The sequence below is a fragment of the Lithobates pipiens genome, unplaced genomic scaffold (genome assembly GCF_037356315.1).
Source record: "Lithobates pipiens isolate NorthernLeopardFrog02 unplaced genomic scaffold, aLitPip1_a1.2 Scaffold_16, whole genome shotgun sequence".
NCBI classification, from domain to species: domain Eukaryota; kingdom Metazoa; phylum Chordata; class Amphibia; order Anura; family Ranidae; genus Lithobates; species Lithobates pipiens.
In genome coordinates this window covers 593,071,136-593,090,631 of record NW_027507748.1, presented here as the reverse complement: position 1 = coordinate 593,090,631, position 19,496 = coordinate 593,071,136, and the positions used below count along the sequence as shown (strand labels likewise).

At 44.9% G+C, this 19,496-nt stretch overlaps 1 protein-coding gene across 1 annotated transcript in view; it reads right to left on the bottom strand.

Annotated features, from left to right (window-relative positions):
- The window catches only part of LOC143984188 (keratin, type II cytoskeletal cochleal-like), a 66,883-nt gene that overhangs the window by 5,719 nt on the left and 41,668 nt on the right, over positions 1-19,496 (bottom strand). The gene's annotated exons all lie outside the window — the stretch shown is intronic.

Here is a 19,496-nt window from a genome sequence, read left to right as displayed (position 1 = left end):
CTGGGAGGATTAAACAAAGAGGCGTTTGATAAACCAGAATGCATAATTGTTGTGGAATCCCTAGCCATTTGACGGGAGGGGTTGCTCATGATGTACCTTTTTATGTTCAACTTACGTGTGAACTTTTGAATATCTATAAAGGTCTGGAATTTATTTAAATTCTGAGGAGGCACAAACTTCAGGCCCTTGCCAAGAGTCTGCAATTCCTCCTTTGTTAACTCCTTGTTGCTAAGGTTGATGACACCGCTAATGTCTAGGTCCTTCTCCTTTTTGGTGTGAAAACGTTTCCCCCCTCTGCAACCTCTCTTGTGTCTCCGTTTCTTTTGTGTCCCCCCCGAGTGCCTTCCTGAAAACCCTGTTGGTAGTAACTACCACCTGAGGGTTGAATATATGATGGTTGGGAACCACCATGACCCCTAAGGGGTCCAGAGTGCCCCATCCTTTCTTCCCCAAGGGGGCCATATCTGTTAAAGGTATCAACCGTATAGTTGGATCCCACATCCCTCAAATCCGAGGGGGGTCTCCTGTCCCTACTACCACTCCTACCCTGTAGAAATGGTTTTCTTCCTTGAAAAAAAGGCTTACCACCTCTAGAGCGCCAAGGTGGAGGAGGTGCCATTGAGGTGGGATGTTGGTAATAATTTGATGGAGTCGGATACTGTTGGTGATTAAAATTACGTTTGTCCATCCATCTTCTGGAGGACTGAGGATATGGCTGTAATGATGGACCCATTCCTCGTTCAGTGTATACTGGAGAGGCCTGATTTATGGAGCCCCATGAGGAATTAGAATCACCAACACCACCCCCTCTCATTCCCTCAATCTGACTAGGGGGATATAAATCTGGATCTCCCATGGGGGGCATGGGGGCCAAGTTTTCCATAGAGACCTGCCATTTGAACACAACATTGTCCTTATAGTCCTTTTTGTCCCTATTATATTTTTTCTTTTTCTTAGCTTTTTGTTCAGTTTCTTCTTTAGTCAATATGGTTTTTAAAGCTTCGGACCTTTGCGTATATTCCGGATCATTTTTAAAGGGGACAAGCTTGGTTTTTATCAAACTGATCTCATAGTCCAATGAGGCAAGTTTCCTCGATTTTTTAGCAATCAGGAATTTCAAAAACTGAACCCCTGCCTCATTGAAATATTTAAACCATTCAGCTATCTCAGTGTCCTCTTTTTGTGGGTTCACTTCCCATCTCAGGCTTCTGGGAACCATATTCTCCCTTACATATTCTTCCAGGTAAGCTATATCCCATTTAGTGTGTAGTTCAGATATGGTTAGATTCTTCAACCTCAAAAAGCAACCTGATAAATCATCCCTGGAATTCTCATTCCCATCAAAGACCCCCGTGGTGTCAATGACTGCTTGGGATCTGTATTCAAAAACATCCATTATAGATGAACCAGCAGCAAATTAATTGTATCGGCAAACAATAACAAAATCTAAATATAAAATCTGCGCTTGGTAAAAAATTAATTAAAAAAACAGCAGCTGAACACAATAACCCAGATACTAGGCCCAAATAACAAAAATGTGAAAAAGTTAATTTGCAAAAAAAGTTGTTTGGTTGTGAACCAAAAAAGTGTTTTTCTAAAAAAATATATATATATAAATGCCAAAAAAGTGTGTTTATCAAAATTGCTTCTAAAAAAACAAAAGAAACGAAAACAGAAAAAATTATAAAACAAAACAGAGAAAATCAAATCAAAAGAGAAAGTCCTCTCCCTTGAGTATACGAAAGTGACTTTTCAAAGTCCCATACAGGTGAAGATAATTATTGGTTGAGTGAAAGAACAGTGAACACAAATGAAGTTGATCCCATGTAACTCCGGTGAGAGTGCTTGACCACGTAAAATCATTTACTACAGCAACTTAAGTAAGTAATGCAGGCTTACCAGAACATCTATTAATGTGCGCAGATACAAATTCCCAAACGATTTGGATCGGTCAAGGTCGCTCCTCAGACACTCCACATTAACTCGGACGACTCGAATCCTCTTTCCGGACGGGAAGGTAAAACACAACCCACACCTTCGGGTGTTCTGAGATCGTAGTCCGTTCCGGTCAGTTCGAAAGCCTCAAGGTGTCGTATCACCGAATGGATGAAAAAAATAAAGTACGCCCAATCGTGTGATATAGTTTCAAACACGTGGAATTTATTTCTCAACCAAGTACAAGTTGGAAACTACGAATGACTCGGTCGAGTCACATAAAAATAATCGTAACATAAAAAAAGAACAGTTTTGCTAGCAAAAGTATATAAACGAGCGAATAAATAAAAATAGCACGAGGTGTAAGCGTATCTACCCGACGATCGTTTCGTCACAGATTGACGTCATCAGGGGTACGCCCACACCCTCGTGCTGAAGCCTTTTATATCCTATGGGTAAGGTAGGGAGCCCTGCCATAGGTGCAGACAAAAAACGTCCGTTCATGATCAAATTAACCACCGAACGACCAGTTTATTCGAACAAGTTCCCATCAATTGGGAAAGATGACAAAGGTACTGAAAGTGATAGGGTGTCCCCCAACCAACCAATAAATTCCAGCACGGTCTATGACCAATTTGTTCGAATAAGGTTGGAGTTCCCTCATGAAGTTTAGTAATAAAACTTATATCAAACATTAAAAATAACTCTTAGACAGTGCAAACATTCAATGCAAGTCCAAATCCCCCCCTTAATTCCAATGGCCACATACACTAATGATGACCTGTACCACACAATTTGACCACATATGTGTCCAAAAGATAGGTGGCAGGTTCAAAAAATGAACAAAGCTAGTGAGTGCGTGTGGTTTAGAAACAACCCTCCACAAAATCATAAAGATATGCAGATATGATGTTGTAATGGGGCCTAACCAGCATTGACTACCCACCATTACCCACAGTCAATTCAAGAAACTTCATAGGTAAAATATGTGTACTAAGTTTAAAAAACATACCATTTTTTTCTTATTTTATAAAAGAAATGTATAAATGATATAACAGAAGTTATACAAAAATACACAGACGATAATATCATAGTTAGTCCTCAGGACATAAACAGCCTATATTAACTACAAACTAGACTGGGGGGGGGGGGGGGGGGGCATCAACCATTGTTGATGAAGCAGTTGATGTCCCATTCAATATTGAGTCCCCCAGGAATATGTGTACCTAATTTGTGTATCCAATTTGTTTCTGCTCTTGAGATAGTGCGCTTAGCATTGCTGCCGCGCCAATGCAGAATATATTTCTCTATAGCTAGAAAAGTGGTGCCTCTTGGATCACGGTTATGTTTTAAATCATAGTGCTTACTAACATTGTGTTTATCAAAACCTTTGCAGATGTTGGTTATATGCTCCCCTAGGCGCACATGTAACATGCGTACTGTGCGACCCACATATTCTAGACCACATGGACACCTAAGCAGGTACACAACACACTTAGTGGTGCATGTGATAAAAGTTCGAATAGGGTAAGTGAGTCTCGTCCCCTCCGAGGTGAAATCAGTGAATCTCCTACCCCGTAATACATTCAGCTTGCAGGCTCTACATTTCCCACAAGGGAAAAAGCCTTTCAAATCTCCAAAGAATGTTGGTCTAGTCGGGGGATCCGGGACATTTGGAGCAATCATATTTCTCAAGCTGGTGGCACCCCTAAAGATCACATTTGGTCTGTCGGGTAGCTCAGGACCCAAGATGCGATCATTTTTAATAACTGACCAGTGTTTCCGTAAGATTCTTTTAACGGCCCAATGTTGGCTCGAAAAAGTTGTAATTAAAGATACCCCATGGTTGTCTGTGTTACCAGTCCTAGGTTGTTTGTCGACTAACAATGATTGGCGATCTCTACTGTTAACCTCCGTTATGATGGAATCAAGAGATTCACTATTGTAGCCCTTAGCCAGGAATCTCTTCTTTAAAATTAGTGCCTCCCTAAGGAAGTCATCATTAAAAGTACAATTGCGCTTAAGGCGCAGAAACTGGCCTTTAGGGACAGCTGACAGCCAAGATTTATGATGACAGGAATTCAGTGGGATATAGCTATTCCTATCCGTTTTCTTAAAAAACATTGTAGTAATTATATTGTTGTCCCTGATGGAGATATTCAAATCCAAAAATTGGATGTTGGTGGGACTCAGAACATGACTGAGAACTATCCCACGGTCATTATTGTTCAGATGGGACAGAAAAAGTTCTGCTGATAAACTGTCCCCATCCCAGATGAACAGAATATCGTCGATGAACCTTTTCCAGGTCACCAATTCAGGAGGTTTGTTACTCAAGACAATATCCTCCTCCCATTTTGCCATGAAGAGGTTGGCCATACTGGGAGCAAATTTAGCTCCCATGGCCACCCCCTTCACTTGCAAAAAATGGGTCCCGTCATGCCAAAAATGGTTATGCGTCATGGCGAAAAAAAGTAGTTCTAAAATATAATTACGCTGAGTCACCGAAATACTCCCATCTTGGGCTAAAAAATGATGTACTGCATCATAGCCCAACTGATGGGAAATTGCGGTATACAGCGAAGCTACATCCGCGGTGATCAGCAGATAAGTAGGTTTCCATTCAACCAATTGTAAAGTATTGATGACATGCTTAGTGTCCCTCAAGAAGGATGGGGTGCCCACCACCAGTGGTTGTAGATATCTGTCAATATATTTCCCTATGCGGGAAGTTACAGAATCAATTCCACTGATGATGGGCCGCCCTGGTGGATTCTCCAAAGACTTGTGTATCTTCGGTAAAGAATACATGACCGGCAGGCGTGGCGCCAAAGGTACCAAAAAATCTCTCTCTTTTTTGTTCAGAATGCCCATATTGAACCCTTTATCGACCAACTCTCTTAGTTCACCTTTAAACCTAATAGTAGGGTCTGTAAGTAGTGGGGAGTAGGTCTCGGAGTCTGACAAAATCCTAGTCCTCTCATTGGAGTACATAGTTTTATCAAGTATTACTATTGCACCTCCTTTGTCAGCCGACCGAACTACTATATCCTTCCTATTCAGCAATGAGTCTAGTCCGATCTTAAATTCCCGTGTTGGTTGGGCTGGTCTCAACCTCAAATCGTTGAGATCTTTTAGTAACAGATCGCGAAAAATTTTTATGTTGGGTGCTGTATTGCTGGGAGGATTAAACAAAGAGGCATTTGATAAACCAGAATGCATAATTGTTGTGGAATCCCTAGCCATTTTACGGGAGGGGTTGCTCATGATGTACCTTTTTATGTTCAACTTACGTGTGAACTTTTGAATATCTATAAAGGTCTGGAATTTATTTAAATTCTGAGGAGGCACAAACTTCAGGCCCTTGCCAAGAGTCTGCAATTCCTCCTTTGTTAACTCCTTGTTGCTAAGGTTGATGACACCGCTAATGTCTAGGTCCTTCTCCTTTTTGGTGTGAAAACGTTTCCCCCCTCTGCAACCTCTCTTGTGTCTCCGTTTCTTTTGTGTCCCCCCCCGAGTGCCTTCCTGAAAACCCTGTTGGTAGTAACTACCACCTGAGGGTTGAATATATGATGGTTGGGAACCACCATGACCCCTAAGGGGTCCAGAGTGCCCCATCCTTTCTTCCCCAAGGGGGCCATATCTGTTAAAGGTATCAACCGTATAGTTGGATCCCACATCCCTCAAATCCGAGGGGGGTCTCCTGTCCCTACTACCACTCCTACCCTGTAGAAATGGTTTTCTTCCTTGAAAAAAAGGCTTACCACCTCTAGAGCGCCAAGGTGGAGGAGGTGCCATTGAGGTGGGATGTTGGTAATAATTTGATGGAGTCGGATACTGTTGGTGATTAAAATTACGTTTGTCCATCCATCCTCTGGAGGACTGAGGATATGGCTGTAATGATGGACCCATTCCTCGTTCAGTGTATACTGGAGAGGCCTGATTTATGGAGCCCCATGAGGAATTAGAATCACCAACACCACCCCCTCTCATTCCCTCAATCTGACTAGGGGGATATAAATCTGGATCTCCCATGGGGGGCAAGGGGGCCAAGTTTTCCATAGAGACCTGCCATTTGAACACAACATTGTCCTTATAGTCCTTTTTGTCCCTATTATATTTTTTCTTTTTCTTAGCTTTTTGTTCAGTTTCTTCTTTAGTCAATATGGTTTTTAAAGCTTCGGACCTTTGCGTATATTCCGGATCATTTTTAAAGGGGACAAGCTTGGTTTTTATCAAACTGATCTCATAGTCCAATGAGGCAAGTTTCCTCGATTTTTTAGCAATCAGGAATTTCAAAAACTGAACCCCTGCCTCATTGAAATATTTAAACCATTCAGCTATCTCAGTGTCCTCTTTTTGTGGGTTCACTTCCCATCTCAGGCTTCTGGGAACCATATTCTCCCTTACATATTCTTCCAGGTAAGCTATATCCCATTTAGTGTGTAGTTCAGATATGGTTAGATTCTTCAACCTCAAAAAGCAACCTGATAAATCATCCCTGGAATTCTCATTCCCATCAAAGACCCCCGTGGTGTCAATGACTGCTTGGGATCTGTATTCAAAAACATCCATTATAGATGAACCAGCAGCAAATTAATTGTATCGGCAAACAATAACAAAATCTAAATATAAAATCTGCACTTGGTAAAAAATAAATATAAAATCTGTGCTTGGTAAAAAATTAATTAAAAAAACAGCAGCTGAACACAATAACCCAGATACTAGGCCCAAATAACAAAAATGTGAAAAACAGTGCAGCGCTTGCTATTACATAAATTAAACATGTAACTAAATACAATGAAGTGATCTTTCATGAAAAAACCTTAGTGTTAATGATTCCAGAAACTGAACATCAGTGAAGGAAAATATTGTACATCAGTGAAGAAAGGTATTGTGCAAAAAGTTAATTTGCAAAAAAAGTTGTTTGGTTGTGAACCAAAAAAGTGTTTTTCTAAAAAAATATATATATATAAATGCCAAAAAAGTGTGTTTACCAAAATTGCTTCTAAAAAAACAAAAGAAACGAAAACAGAAAAAATTATAAAACAAAACAGAGAAAATCAAATCAAAAGAGAAAGTCCTCTCCCTTGAGTATACGAAAGTGACTTTTCAAAGTCCCATACAGGTGAAAATAATTATTGGTTGAGTGAAATAACAGTGAACACAAATGAAGTTGATCCCATGTAACTCCGGTGAGAGTGCTTGACCACGTAAAATCATTTACTACAGCAACTTAAGTAAGTAATGCAGGCTTACCAGAACATCTATTAATGTGCGCAGATACGAATTCCCAAACGATTTGGATCGGTCAAGGTCGCTCCTCAGACACTCCACATTAACTCGGACGACTCGAATCCTCTTTCCGGACGGGAAGGTAAAACACAACCCACACCTTCGGGTGTTCCATGGGCACTGACAGGAGTTACTGATGGGGCACCGACTGGCAGCTTATGATCACTGATTGGCAGCTGATAGGCACCTCTCATGGAGGCTGCGCTGATAATCAATATGACAGGGAGAGCCGCGGATCAGCTCTTCCTGTCAGCGCAAACCGAGGAAAGCCATTTACCGGCACTATCTGGTTCACGTTGTGATCAACTGTGATTGGTCACAGCTGATCCCGTGGTAAGGCGCCTCCATCAGATCCTTACCTAGATCGGAGTTGCGGTGTGTCAGCCTGACACACCGCAACACTAATCGCTGCACTGCCCGCCCCCACGGGCGCACGCCGGCATGTTATTCATATGACATCCAGTCAGGATAACAGAACCACCGCCTGCCATTCTTCTGGCTGGGCGGGAAGAGGTTAAAGACAAAATAAACAAGAGGCACCAAGATATGGATACATAGTTATAAGGTACCCCTTAAGGTAACGAGAAGAAAAAATATGGCATAGTACACCATATGCTGAACACCTGGAGATGTAGCCATTGCTTCATGGTGTATGGCCTATAGTGTGGTATTAAAATAAGCCCCCAGCATTTGTAACAATAATAACCTCCAGAACTGGTCTAAGTAGCTTCAATGGCAGCCTCTGTGTTGTTGTGAATTCATGAAGAAATACATTTAATATTCACTGGCAGAGATGAGAGATTTCAGTAGGCCTAAAAAAAACTAGATGAACTATAATTTTGATATTATTGAACTGTTACCCTTTTGGAGACCTTTAAAGCAAAATACATGATCACAATGTTCAGGGGATTAGTTATCTATAACTGTTACAAACCCTGTATTGAAACAAGAGATTGGAACAATGGTAGCTTAGGGAATGACTAAGTATTTATCACATGGAAATAATCCTTAAAGTGGTGTTGCCACCAAAAATATAACCTAACTCGTATGTGCATCAAATGGTCTTAATAAAATTAATTGGATAATAAAAAATTTTTTACTTACCTATTTCTTGCGGTTGCTAGGTGGTCCCACGAAATCTGCCTCTTCCATTGCCCGGGCTAAGAACGTCACTTCCCTCGGCAGCCCGGCTCGCTGAGGCTCCTGGGAGAAGTATGACACCATTTCCCAGGATGCCTTGGGCATCACCGAGGGCTACAATCGCGTTATTTCGAGACCGGAAGTGACGCAATTGCATGTGTAATTTGGCGCCATATTCGATTTGGGAATCCCTTTGTTAGCAGAGGCTGAGTGATCTGGATAGGTGAAGGACGTGCGTCGAGGGGCTCCACCGACTATCTCCACTTATCTATCCAACTACCGACTATCGATTCTGCAGCAGCAATCTTACAACTACAAAGGGTAAGTAATAAATCTTTTTAATTCTGGTGTATTCATTTTTTTAATCTTTTATTTATTTATTTATTTATTTTTTGGTATTTTTTTTTTTTCAGTCTCCATATTATTTAATTAATTTAATTGCATCACATTTACTTGCCTTTGTATTATAAAAAAAAAAAGATTCAATTCCCTGTTACTGTTTGAATGTTAAGAATTTTTTTTTTTTTCATTTATTTATTTTATAATATTTTTTATTTTTTTTTATTTTATATTTCAGAATTCATTTTCTTAGTAGTCTCTTCTGTGACTGTCGAATTTTTGGAGAAAAAAAAAGAAATTTCGTCAATTGAACGGTATTTATTTACTAATTTATTTATACATTTATTTATTTTTTCTATCCTGCCCACTGCCATTTACCAGCCTGCCTACTCCCAGCCACCAGCCTGCCTACTCCCACCCACCATCCTGCCTACTCCCACCCGCCAGCCTGCCCACTCCCCACCCACCATCCTTCCCTCAAACCACCCACCAGCCTGCCTACTCCCACCCACCATCCTGCATACTCGCTCCCACCCACCGGCCTAACCCACAACCCACCTGCCTACTCCCACCCACCATCCTGCATACTCACACCCACCCACCCGCCTGCCCACTCCCACCCACCATCCTGCCCACAAACCACCCACCAGCCTGCCTACTCCCACCCACCATCCTGCAGAATTGCTCCCACCCACCGGCCTAACACACAACCCACCTGCCTACTCCCACCCACCAGCCTGCCTACTCACACCCACCATCCTGCATACTCGCTCCCACCCACCGGCCTAACACACAACCCACCTGCCTACTCCCACCCACCATCCTGCATACTCGCACCCACCCGCCTGCCCACTCCCACCCACCAGCCTGCCCACTCCCACCCACCAGCCTGCCTACTCGCACCCACCAGCCTGCCCACTCCCACCCACCAGCCTGCCCACTCCCACCCACCAGCCTGCCCATAAACCACCCACCAGTCTGCCTACTCCCACCCATCATCCTGCATACTCGCTTCCACCCACCGGCCTAACCCACAACCCACCTGCCTACTCCCACCCACCATCCTGCATACTCACACCCACCCACCATCCTGCATACTCACACCCACCCACCCGCCTGCCCACTCCCACCCACCATCCTGCCCACAAACCACCCACCAGCCTGCCTACTCCCACCCACCATCCTGCAGAATTGCTCCCACCCACCGGCCTAACACACAACCCACCTGCCTACTCCCACCCACCAGCCTGCCTACTCACACCCACCATCCTGCATACTCGCTCCCACCCACCGGCCTAACACACAACCCACCTGCCTACTCCCACCCACCATCCTGCATACTCGCACCCACCCGCCTGCCCACTCCCACCCACCAGCCTGCCCACTCCCACCCACCAGCCTGCCTACTCGCACCCACCAGCCTGCCCACTCCCACCCACCAGCCTTCCCACAACCAGCCTGCCCACTCCCACCCACCAGCCTGCCCATAAACCACCCACCAGTCTGCCTACTCCCACCCATCATCCTGCATACTCGCTTCCACCCACCGGCCTAACCCACAACCCACCTGCCTACTCCCACCCACCATCCTGCATACTCACACCCACCCACCATCCTGCATACTCACACCCACCCACCCGCCTGCCCACTCCCACCCACCATCCTGCCCACAAACCACCCACCAGCCTGCCTACTCCCACCCACCATCCTGCAGAATTGCTCCCACCCACCGGCCTAACACACAACCCACCTGCCTACTCCCACCCACCAGCCTGCCTACTCACACCCACCATCCTGCATACTCCCACCCACCATCCTGCCTACTCCCACCCGCCAGCCTGCCCACTCCCCACCCACCATCCTTCCCTCAAACCACCCACCAGCCTGCCTACTCCCACCCACCATCCTGCATACTCGCTCCCACCCACCGGCCTAACCCACAACCCACCTGCCTACTCCCACCCACCATCCTGCATACTCACACCCACCCACCCGCCTGTCCACTCCCACCCACCATCCTGCCCACAAACCACCCACCAGCCTGCCTACTCCCACCCACCATCCTGCAGAATTGCTCCCACCCACCGGCCTAACACACAACCCACCTGCCTACTCCCACCCACCAGCCTGCCTACTCACACCCACCATCCTGCATACTCGCTCCCACCCACCGGCCTAACACACAACCCACCTGCCTACTCCCACCCACCATCCTGCATACTCGCACCCACCCGCCTGCCCACTCCCACCCACCAGCCTGCCCACTCCCACCCACCAGCCTGCCTACTCGCACCCACCAGCCTGCCCACTCCCACCCACCAGCCTTCCCACAACCAGCCTGCCCACTCCCACCCACCAGCCTGCCCATAAACCACCCACCAGTCTGCCTACTCCCACCCACCATCCTGCATACTCGCTTCCACCCACCGGCCTAACCCACAACCCACCTGCCTACTCCCACCCACCATCCTGCATACTCACACCCACCCACCATCCTGCATACTCACACCCACCCACCCGCCTGCCCACTCCCACCCACCATCCTGCCCACAAACCACCCACCAGCCTGCCTACTCCCACCCACCATCCTGCAGAATTGCTCCCACCCACCGGCCTAACACACAACCCACCTGCCTACTCCCACCCACCAGCCTGCCTACTCACACCCACCATCCTGCATACTCGCTCCCACCCACCGGCCTAACACACAACCCACCTGCCTACTCCCACCCACCATCCTGCATACTCGCACCCACCCGCCTGCCCACTCCCACCCACCAGCCTGCCCACTCCCACCCACCAGCCTGCCTACTCGCACCCACCCACCAGCCTGCCCACTCCCACCCACCAGCCTTCCCGCAACCAGCCTGCCCACTCCCACCCACCAGCCTGCCCATAAACCACCCACCAGTCTGCCTACTCCCACCCACCATCCTGCATACTCGCTCCCACCCAGCGGCCTAACCCACAACCCACCTGCCTACTCCCACCCACCATCCTGCATACTCACACCCACCCACCATCCTGCATACTCACACCCACCCACCCGCCTGCCCACTCCCACCCACCAGCCTGCCCACAAACCACCCACCATCCTGCATACTCGCACCCATCCTATCTCTCTCACTCCCACCCACCATCCTGTATACTCGCACCCACCCGCCTGCCCACTCCCACCCACCAGCCTTCCCACAACCAGCCTGTCCACTCCCACCCACCAGCCTGCCGACAAACCACCCACCATCCTGCATACTCGCACCCATCCTATCTCTCTCACTCCCACCCAGAATCTCTCTTTCACTCCCACCCAGCATCTCTCTTTCACTCCCACCCAGCATCTCTCTTTCACTCCCACCCATCATCTCTCTTTCACTCCCACCCAGCATCTCTCTTTCACTCCCACCCAGCATCTCTCTCTCACTGTCACCCAGCATCTCTCTCTCACTGTCACCCAGCATCTCTCTCTCACTGTCACCCAGCATCTCTCTCTCACTGTCACCCAGCATCTTTCTCATTCCGACACAGCATCTTTCTCACTCCCACCCAGCATCTTTCTCACTCCCACCCAGCATCTCTCTCACTCCCACCCAACAACCCACCCAGCATCTTTCTCACTCCCACCCAGCATCTCTCTTTCACTCCCACCCAGCATCTCTCTTTCACTCCCACCCAGCATCTCTCTTTCACTCCCACCCAGCATCTCTCTTTCACTCCCACCCAGCATCTCTCTCTCACTCCCACCCAGCATCTCTCTCTCACTCCCACCCAGCATCTCTCTCACTCCCACCCAACAACCTACCCAGCATCTTTCTCACTCCCACCCAGCATCTTTCTCACTCCCACCCAGCATCTTTCTCACTCCCACCCAGCATCTCTCTCACTCCCACCCAGCATCTCTCTCACTCCCACCCAACAACCCACCCAGCATCTTTCTCACTCCCACCCAGCATCTTTCTCACTCCCACCCAGCATCTCTCTTTCACTCCCACCCAGCATCTCTCTTTCACTCCCACCCAGCATCTCTCTCTCACTGTCACCCAGCATCTCTCTCTCACTGTCACCCAGCATCTCTCTCTCACTGTCACCCAGCTTCTCTCTCTCACTGTCACCCAGCATCTTTCTCATTCCGACACAGCATCTTGCTCACTCCCACCCAGCATCTCTCTCACTCCCACCCAGCATCTCTCTCACTCCCACCCAACAACCCACCCAGCATCTTTCTCACTCCCACCCAGCATCTCTCTTTCACTCCCACCCAGCATCTCTCTTTCACTCCCACCCAGCATCTCTCTTTCACTCCCACCCAGCATCTCTCTTTCACTCCCACCCAGCATCTCTCTTACACCCACCCAACAACCCACCCAGCATCTCTCTCACTCCCACCCAGCATCTCTCTCACTCCCACCCAGCATCTCTCTCACTCCCACCCAGCATCTCTCTCACTCCCACCCAACAACCCACCCAGCATCTTTCTCACTCCCACCCAGCATCTCTCTTACACTCCCACCCAGCATCTCTCTTTCACTCCCACCCAGCATCTCTCTTTCACTCCCACCCAGCATCTCTCTTTCACTGTCACCCAGCATCTCTCTCTCACTGTCACCCAGCATCTCTCTCTCACTGTCACCCAGCATCTCTCTCTCACTGTCACCCAGCATCTCTCTCTCACTGTCACCCAGCATCTCTCTTTCACTCCCACCCAGCATCTCTCTTTCACTCCCACCCAGCATCTCTCTCTCACTGTCACCCAGCATCTCTCTCTCACTGTCACCCAGCATCTCTCTCTCACTGTCACCCAGCATCTCTCTCTCATTGTCACCCAGCATCTCTCTCTCACTGTCACCCAGCATCTTTCTCATTCCGACACAGCATCTTTCTCACTCCCACCCAGCATCTCTCTCACTCCCACCCAGCATCTCTCTCACTCCCATCCAACAACCCACCCAGCATCTTTCTCACTCCCACCCAGCATCTTTCTCACTCCCACCCAGCATCTCTCTTTCACTCCCACCCAGCATCTCTCTTTCACTCCCACCCAGCATCTCTCTCTCACTGTCACCCAGCATCTCTCTCTCACTGTCACCCAGCATCTCTCTCACTCCCACCCAGCATCTTTCTCACTCCCACCCAGCATCTCTCTCACTCCCACCCAGCATCTCTCTCACTCCCACCCAACAACCCACCCAGCATCTTTCTCACTCCCACCCAGCATCTTTCTCACTCCCACCCAGCATCTCTCTTTCACTCCCACCCAGCATCTCTCTTTCACTCCCACCCAGCATCTCTCTTTCACTCCCACCCAGCATCTCTCTCTCACTGCCACCCAGCATCTCTCTCTCACTGTCACCCAGCATCTCTCTCTCACGGTCACCCAGCATCTCTCTCTCACTGTCACCCAGCATCTCTCTCTCACTGTCACCCAGCATCTCTCTTTCACTCCCACCCAGCATCTCTCTTTCACTCCCACCCAGCATCTCTCTCTCATTGTCACCCAGCATCTCTCTCTCACTGTCACCCAGCATCTCTCTCTCACTGTCACCCAGCATCTCTCTCTCACTGTCACCCAGCATCTTTCTCATTCCGACACAGCATCTTTCTCACTCCCACCCAGCATCTCTCTCACTCCCACCCAGCATCTCTCTCACTCCCACCCAACAACCCACCCAGCATCTTTCTCACTCCCACCCAGCATCTCTCTTTCACTCCCACCCAGCATCTCTCTTTCACTCCCACCCAGCATCTCTCTTTCACTCCCACCCAGCATCTCTCTTTCACTCCCACCCAGCATCTCTCTCTCACTCCCACCCAGCATCTCTCTCACTCCCACCCAGCATCTCTCTCACTCCCACCCAGCATCTTTCTCACTCCCACCCAGCATCTTTCTCACTCCCACCCAGCATCTTTCTCACTCCCACCCAGCATCTCTCTCACTCCCACCCAGCATCTCTCTCACTCCCACCCAACAACCCACCCAGCATCTTTCTCACTCCCACCCAGCATCTTTCTCACTCCCACCCAGCATCTCTCTTTCACTCCCACCCAGCATCTCTCTCTCACTCCCACCCAGCATCTCTCTCTCACTCCCACCCAGCATCTCTCTCTCACTGTCACCCAGCATCTCTCTCACTGTCACCCAGCATCTCTCTCACTCCCACCCAGCATCTTTCTCACTCCCACCCAGCATCTTTCTCACTTCCACCCAGCATCTCTCTTTCACTCCCACCCAGCATCTCTCTCATTCCCACCCAGCATCTCTCTCACTTACCGCCCAGTATCCATGTACCACCGACTAGTCTTCTCACTTACTATTACCAGCCTTAGATATCCCCGTTTGCCCACTATCATCCACCGACCCGGTCAAAACCACCCATCTCCATGATCACCACCAACCACCTCCTTGTTAACTACAGAACAACCACTATCTCCCTAAGTAATAACTCCTTGCTCAAAAACGCCGACCACCATGCACACTACCATCAAGTTGTTTGATCTTAAACAATCACCTTCCTACACACTTCCACTAACCTAAGACAATCGCTATCTACAACCTCCTCGATAAACACCACACCCATCAATGGTCAATACCACCCACCTTCAAGTTCGCTACCACCCACCTTCCGACTTAATAACACTCACCACCATGCTCACCACCGCTCACTCAGTGTCAGGCTCAATATTTCCAAAAAAAGTAAGGGATCTATCATACTTACTGCTTCTCTTCATCATCAGAAACTACTTATTACATCTCAGGAAGTTGGCTCTCATGTTAACACAAGTGATCATTTTACAAGTATAATAAACTAATTTAAACTCACTTTTTTTTTTTATATATGTTTAGGTAATACTGGTCGTAATCCTATTTGATTATCAGACGTTGACTACATTGGTTCGCTTTTTGTTGAAGGTAGGTAGCCAGGACATTTCTGTTACGGTATTTTTAATATTGTTTAGTTTAACATTTATTTTGTTTATACAAATAATAATCATTTTTTTTTATTTTTTTTATTTCCTATTATCTAGATTGAAGAGACAATTGGATTTGATCTTTTTCAAAACCAAGCTATTCAGAATTGTGTATTATATATCGACAATGTTGAATATTTATCACCTTTATTGATTGTTATTATTTTAGATTGTTTGTTTATCTTTCTTTCTCTTTTTCTGTTTTTTGTATTTTTTTTTTTTTTATCTTTATCTTTCTTGTCTCTGTTGCAGGTTTTATTTGTCCAATTATCAAGCTTTTTAAAAAATAGTTTTTTGTATTTATATTTGTCACTTGCTCTTTATTTAATTTTTTAAATCTCGTCCATTTTTATATTTATTCTTATTATGGATATTTTTGCGTTAGTGCCATTTTGTTATTTTTGTTCTTCTCTTTTCAATGTCAATTTTGTTCTTAGTTTTTATTTTGTAAACGCTCAGTCTACATACTATTTGATCTTTCGTTAGTCTTTCGCTCTCTTGTGATCCCTCTCGCTCTCTTGCTCTCGCTCTCTGGCGCGCGCTCTATCTCTATGGCTCACTCTCTCTCTCTGGCTCGCGCTCTCTCGCTCGCTCTCTGTCTGTCTCGCTTGGTCTGTCTTGCTTGCTCTCTATCTCTCTCTTGTGCGCCTCATCTACCTTACTTCTCTCTCTCTCTGTTTCTCTCTCGCTCTTGCTGTATGGCTCGCGCGCTCTCTCTCTCTCTCGCTCTCTGTCTGTCTCGCTTGGTCTGTCTAGCTCGCTCTCTCTCTCGTGCGCCTGATCTTCCTTACTTCTCTCTCTCTGGCTTGCACTCTCTCGCTCGCTCTCTGTCTGTCTGGCTTGGTCTGTCTGTCTTGGTCTGTCTTGCTCTCTCTCTCTCTCTCTCTCTCTTTTGCGCCTCATCTACCTTACTTCTCTCTCTCTGGCTCGCGCTCTCTCGCTCGCTCTCTGTCTCGCTTGGTCTGTCTTGCTCGCTCGCTCTCTCTCTCTATCGTGCGCCTGATCTACCTTCTCTCTCTCTCTGGCTTGCGCTCGCTCTATGTCTGTCTGTCTGGCTTGGTCTCTCTCTCTTTCTCTCTCTCTCTCTCTCTCTCTCTCTCTCTCTCTCTCTTAAATTGTGTAATTAAGTTATTTGAAGTGTTATAGATTAAAATTGTATCAATATTGTTTATTAAAATTTGATATAAGTGATCAGATTTTGTCTTTGTTTGTACTTTTATATGTTTTGTAATATTTTTATAATTACAATAAATTTTTACATTTTTAAACACTTTTATTGGTTTTATTATTTTGATTTTATATTTTTTGTTCTTATTTTATAACATTACACATAAATTAATATTCTAAATGCTATATTAAATTTCACACTTCAAAATTATACATAAATATTATTATAAATTGGATTTTTTAGTTTTAACATAATGAAAACACAATCATCGATTAATACATTTTATTTTTAATAATAATTGTAATTTGTCATGGATATAGTAAATCTTACTAATTTATTTTATATTTATTCTAAAATAGACATTGGAAGGTAATACCAAAATTTTTATTTTATAATTTTTTTTATATTTGTTGTTTGTGTGTGTGGGTGTGTCTGTGTGTGTGTGTGTGTGTGTGTGTATATGTGTATATGTGTGTGCATATATATATATATATATATATATATATATATATATATATATATATATATATATATAGATATATATATATATAGATATATATATATCTATATATATATATATATATATATAGATATATATATATATATATATATATATATCTATATATATCTATATATATATATATATATATATATATATATATATATATATATATATATATATATTTCGAGATCTCCTTCTTCTTCTTCTTCTTCTTCGTTCTTTTTTTAACTCCTACTATTCATCACAATGTTTTGTGATGGCTAACCAATACAATGTATTTAATGAACTTTTTCTTTGAAATTTTTCTATTCATAGATATGCCGAGCTGCTTTGTACAGCATTGCAGCCACGTCAGTGGCAAACAAGTTACTTCTGATAATACTACATTGTTTCGATTCCCCAAGGATTGCGATCAAATTAAAATTTGGTTAGAAAAGGCAGGAATGGAGCATTACATGATTGAGCGATTCACAACACTCATAATGGAAGACAAAAAAGGAGATTCTTTCCGTATATGTTCCCAACATTTCTCAGAAGATTGCTTTCAAATGGAAGGAAATAGAAGAAAATTGAAAACGGGATCAATACCGACCATTTTTGAAGAAATGCCAACAACTTCAAAACATACCACCAAAAAATGGGAAAATAGACTGTCTAAACTAGCTCGTAAAGAGTTTATGTCCACAATGCAGAACACTACTTATTCGGGTTCAAAAAGACAATGCAAATGTGACTGTCCTGAAAAAAATGTCCTAAAAATTGATGTGGGTACGCAGACTGGCATGTTTGACTTTCCTTCTTTTGAGTCGGAGGAAAGCTACATAAAAATAGCTGACGAACGCTGTATTCATTTAGATCATTCCTATTGTGAACATGATTTTATGAGGCCACTTGAAGCCTCAACACCAGATTTTAAGTCAAAGTCTGAGAATCGCCGATCTTCAGCGATTGATCAGATTTCGGATACAGGTGAGGTGGATCCGTTGATCATACTTTCACCTACAGTCTGTGATCTGCCATCAGAAGATATAAATATAGAAAGTACACTTGATGATCTAGAAATAGAGAGTCCAATCATTAAAAAAAAAACGAAAACTGGCATATGAAGACGACCCAAGTTGTCACGAGTCAGATTTTGATACACCTCAAAAAAGTGACTACACTTTGAATGACAGTATAATTGAGCCACTAACTGTCGATCCAATTAATGACCCCCTTAATATGATTACAGAAAAGAAATTTATTGTATTCGAAAGCAGTCTAGATACATTGCTTTTTAAAATGCGATGTCCCGACCAGACCTGCTTTTCGAAAATTACAAAAATAGAAAAGAAAATAGTCGGTACGATGCTGATAGTGTTTTCAACATGTAATGCACAGCACCGCATCAAACTTTGGGAAAGCCAACCAAAGATAAAAAATTATGCTGCAGGCAATATTGTACTTGCTGGTGCCATTTGTTTGTCAGGTGGTAGTTACCAAAAGGTAAAGGAAATGTTTGATCTTAGTGGAATTTCTATGTTTGGGAAATCGTCCTATAACCGTGCTAAAAAACAGTATATTTATCCTTCCATAGATTACAGCTGGAATCAAAATTGTCTAAATGTAAAGGAGGAATTGACAGGAACTCCACTATTCCTCATTGGTGACGGACAATGCGATAGTTCTGGTTTTTGTGCAAAATATACAACGTATACCTTTATGGATATCTATTCAAAAAAAATTGTAGATTTTGAATTGGTGCAAGTCTCCCAAACCACATCCTCAGTTGCCATGGAAAAATTGGGCTTTACCATAGCACTTGACAGAATATTGGAAAATGAATATGATGTTCAATTTGTAGGCACTGATCGCCACACGGGAATTCGAAAACTATTGACTACGACTAAATACGAAAATATAAATCATCAATTCGATATATGGCATTATGTTAAAAATTTAAAGCGCAAATTGATTCAAATCTCCAAAAAAAAAGCTTTTCGTCCAATTTTACCGTGGATTGGAGCCATACTGACGCATTTCTACTGGTGTAGCAGAACTTGTGACGGAAATGAAGATGTTTTCAGACAACAATGGCAATCTCTGCTACATCATGTAGTGAATGAACATTCATGGCGAGATGGAGACATACAACATCAGTGCTTACATGTGATC